Raw genomic sequence first — 4,700 nt, forward strand, 5'->3', positions numbered from 1 at the left:
CTTGTTTAGAGTGTTCTGTTTTTATTTTTCTACATTTATTAAGTTGATAATATGTTTTTTATCCTTTATTCTGTTAATCTAGTGAGTTACATATATTAGTTGTAATAAAATTGATTTTCAAATGTTAAACTAACTTGCATTTTTGAGATGAATCCAATTTGGTCCTGATGTATTATTTATCATTTTTATTCATTGCTGGATTTAGTTTGCTTAGATTTTATTTAGGATTCAGTAATGAAATGGACCTATAATTTTCTTGTACTATCCTTCCTAATTTTTGATATTGCTCTAAGTTAATCTCTTCCACTCATAACAAGAATCACAAAGATAAAGAAAAGTTACTGACAATGACAATAGATAAGACCCCTGATGTTAGAATAATTACTCTTACCATCTTCTTCTTCCCCCATTCTTATCCTTTATAGAGAATAATATAAAAGAATAATCATATAAACTGTCATATCTTTTTCTTTAATTTTTCACATTTTATAGAAATTGAGCAAATGCAGGAAATAAATAAGTAATGATCAAAAGAAGTCTTAAATTCTAATTCCTAATCAAACTATTCACCCAAAACACTTGCATACTAATAAGAAGAGAAATTTATACTTTGGAAATAAATCATTATTCTATAATTTCCCCCTGAATTCTTTAGGATTATTTCTTAATATCATGTCATTCCCACAGTTGCTATTATTCTGGTTAGAAAGATATGTTGGTGAAAAGCATGAAAAATAATTTTAAGAAATATTGATAGGGAAAAATTAAGGCACAGATCTATATATTTTGCTGCTTCCTCCAAAAGTGTAACTACAGCTACTGAATGTATTCATGTACTAGCTCCATAGTACAGGAGAGAAAAGTTAGACTCGAAGTGATTCCATGTTTGTTAAGTGCAAACGAAATTATTGACTCGGTTCTCAATAGGGAAAGGCAATGTTCTTGTCCCAGGAGTTCAAAACCTAAAACAAGCAAATGCTGTACAAGCTATCTACTGACAATCCGAATGAAAAAAAAAAGATAATTATGTTCTGATCCGTAAGAATAGGAACCCAAAATAAATGCATTAAAAACTTTATCTCTTACTTTATCTTGAAACTGTGGGACATCATATTCTCAGATTGCTATTTTAAAAGTTATGAAAGCAATGCAAACTCTCTCAGAGTTAAAAATATACAGTGTAGTTATTTAGGCATCAGTTCTCATACTCTGGATCCTTCCACATGTCACATGGCTACATGATATTCCCAAGTCATGGATTTTGCTGTTTGATGTCTGATGAAGCTTGAAGATATTTCAGGGCTCCAGAAGCTAGGCAGTTCTCTGAATACACTAAGTATACATATGAAGCAGCTCAAATGTACAAGTGCTTCCATCAACAATCACTTCAAAGGTCATTAATAACTTACAGGTGTTAGAGTGGAAATGCCCTCTGCACTCCCCTGCCCCTTCTTGAACTCCGGTTACTCTCTCTGGGCCATTTTTGTAACAGTGAATTCTTAACTTGATATTTCTCTTTCTCCATCTTTTCTTCCCTGGCTCTGGGGCCTTTAAAATGACATTCCAAAATCTTCTAGGAAACATGAAAGCAGAAAAAAAAATGCTTCATCGTGTTAATTTTAGAGTGGGTTTTTTTTTTATCCTTGTGTTATTAGTTTATTGAGACTAGAGGAAAGCAATTTAAATCATTCTTGAGACAATATTGATAAAGAAATGGAAAGACAAAACAGGTGGATAGTAAAACATCCGCCTGGTTTGGAGCATGGGAAAATCTGATGGACTCTAACATCTGCTTGTTTCTACCATTGCTGAAGATAGTCTCTAAAACTTTACTAGCATCTCCAAAAAAATCAATGAACTGTGTGTGTGAGACTTAATTACACATCTATATCAAAATTCCTCAACAGTTGAACTATTCACTTTCTGGGCCAGATAATTCTTTGCCAGCAGAATGCGGGGGGAAACTTTCCTATGCGTTGCAGGATGCATAGCAACATCCTTGGCCTACCCATTAGATGCCAGTAGTATGCGCGGATACACACACACACACACACACACAGAGACCCCAGTTGTGACAACCACCAAAAACGTCTCCAGGCATTGCCAAATGTTCCAAAGGGCAAAATCATCCCCCAGTTAAGATCCACTGATCTAGACGGAGGTGTCTTCTGAATCTGAGCCTATAAATATGAATCAACTCTACATCAGGGTTGTGCATTTAAATAAGACAATTAAATGTGTTTACTCATTAGATGAAGAAATATTTGCAGTGTGCTGAAGTATCACTTAATAGATTGTAACTATAAAGGGGAAAATGATAGAACTGGCAGTCACCGCCTTAACCAAGTGACCCAATGTAGCATTCCTAATATTGGGAAAACTGACAGTATATGTTTAACCTGAGTCTAACCGATCTTCTAAACTTATGTCAAGTTTACGGAAAAGAAAAGTGATAGAATAAGTTAAGTGATATCATGAGGAAACAATCAGACAAATAAAGAAAATGGGACACGCTATAAGAAAAGTAGCCTGAACCTTTCAAAAGGTAATGTAATAAAAAGAAAAAAGGAACTATTCTAGATTAAAAATAAATACAGACATAACAATGTAGAAACTTTGACTATATATTTTTTAAAAAAATGTTATAAAAGACATTTGTTGAAACAATTGAAGAAATTTGAATATGAACTGAATATTAGATGGATCTAAGTTGTGATAATAGTAATATATTATATTAGAGAATGTCCTAATTCTTAGCAGGTATATGCTGAAGGTTTGGGGGTAAAGTTTCATGATAAATAGTTCATCCAAATATGTTTTGAGTTCAGAATAAAAAGTTAGGGAAAAAATAAAGTGTTTAATCTACAATCTGAAAGGATTACTAATATTTATATTATCACACTAATTGGTATTTATTGAGTGTAAAGTACTGTGAGTAATTCAAAGATATAATACAATCCCTAACCATGAAGGGGTAAACGTTAATTCCTTTATGAAAATTAAGGAAAGAGGGTAATGAAAAGTGTAATATAATAACTACATTAGAATTTAATATTTGGAAGTTTATCTGTATAAATATCAATTCTTGAGAAAACTGTTGATAACTCTTTATTGTCTGTCAGGTGTATGTGTTGTCCTGGCCTAACAGTAGCCCTAACTAGACTGGACCATGAGTTCTCAAGTTTCATCCTGAATCAGTGCTATTCTATAACTATGCCTCACCCCATTTGCTAATTTGGTACTCATCTCTGTTGTTCTTGCTTCAGCTTCTCTCTGGCCTCTCCACCTTGATTTATCTTCTCCTATGCTCTTCAATCTTCCATTTCACTCTAAGTTCATGACTTTTCTCTACAACATTATTTAGAATAACTCAAGCCTTCTTTGTGAAACTCCCTTGTGAACTGCCTAGGATATCAAGCAAATAGGTTCGAGGTTTCCAGGGCCTACCCGCTTCCTGACTCCAGCTTCAAAAGTTCAAAGGTGACTTGAGTGTTCATCTCTTCAAAAAGATAGTAACTTTCATTGTCCAAGGCTTAGTCCATATTGTCACATATGTTATTTTAATTTGGGTACTCACAATTATCTTTGTATTTTTAGCCCCCCACTTCAAAGGTAAGAATATTGAGGCTCAGAGAAGTTTAGTAACTTGTCCAATTTCACCTGACTAGTAAACATCACCTGACTGAGACACAAACCCAGTCTTCTTTAGTTCTGCTGAAATATACTACCTAAGAAGGAGAAATGAAGATATGTGGCATAAGGCAGAAATCACTGTTTTCCAGACAGTGCTAAATGAGAAACTAAATTAAAGGTAAAACCACCTTTTAGGTGAAATTTGCATTTGAGATTCTTCCCCCTAATATCAAGCCCCAGGCACTCAAGTGCCTTCATATGGCTCCTTAGTTGCCCAAGGGAACACCCCTAGAACATACTATGACCCATGACTGTGACATTTTCCAACCCCCCCTGACTTCCATCAGGACTTTCCTGCATATTCCATGAAATTAGTCAACTAAACTTTAGATTCTAAAGCATATTAAATTATAAATGGATGATTATCTGGGTTAGCATGTCACACATTTACATGTTAACTGGGACCCACTGAACACAGCCACTTAATTCAAGTCAAAGACTCAAATTAGAAACTTCAGGTACTTGGTGGCAGGACAATGGCTCATAGCGTCTTCGAAGTTAAGCCTTATAAAAAATTGTCTGGGGGCGGGGGAAAGCTGTCTGCTTCATGAGGTCTTATTTTTACTTTGTAATATATGTTCATGATTCAAAAATCAAAATAATACAAAAATGTATTCACTGAGAGATCCTCTCCAGTCCCTCTTACCCTATAGAGTTAACTATTTTTTGTCAATCCAGTATTTCTTTATGTAACACAAGCAAAACATATTTCTCTCATTATACTAAAGGTAGCATAATATAAACTTTTCAGCTCTTTGCTTTTTTCATTGTTTAATATATCCTAGAGATCTCTCCACATGCCAGTAAATCAAGATCTTTCTCATTCTCTGCATTCTATTGTATTTCGTAGATATACCATTGTTTATTTAACCGGTCCCCTATTACCAGACACACTGTTTCTAATCTTTGGCTACTATAAGCAATGATATCCTTATATATGCAGATGTATCTGTAGGATAGATTCCTAGAAGTGGAAAAGCTAGGTCAAAGGGTGTAATAGACAGAAA

The sequence above is a fragment of the Pteropus vampyrus genome, unplaced genomic scaffold (assembly GCF_000151845.1).
Source record: "Pteropus vampyrus isolate Shadow unplaced genomic scaffold, Pvam_2.0 Scaffold83, whole genome shotgun sequence".
Classification (NCBI taxonomy): Eukaryota; Metazoa; Chordata; class Mammalia; order Chiroptera; family Pteropodidae; genus Pteropus; species Pteropus vampyrus.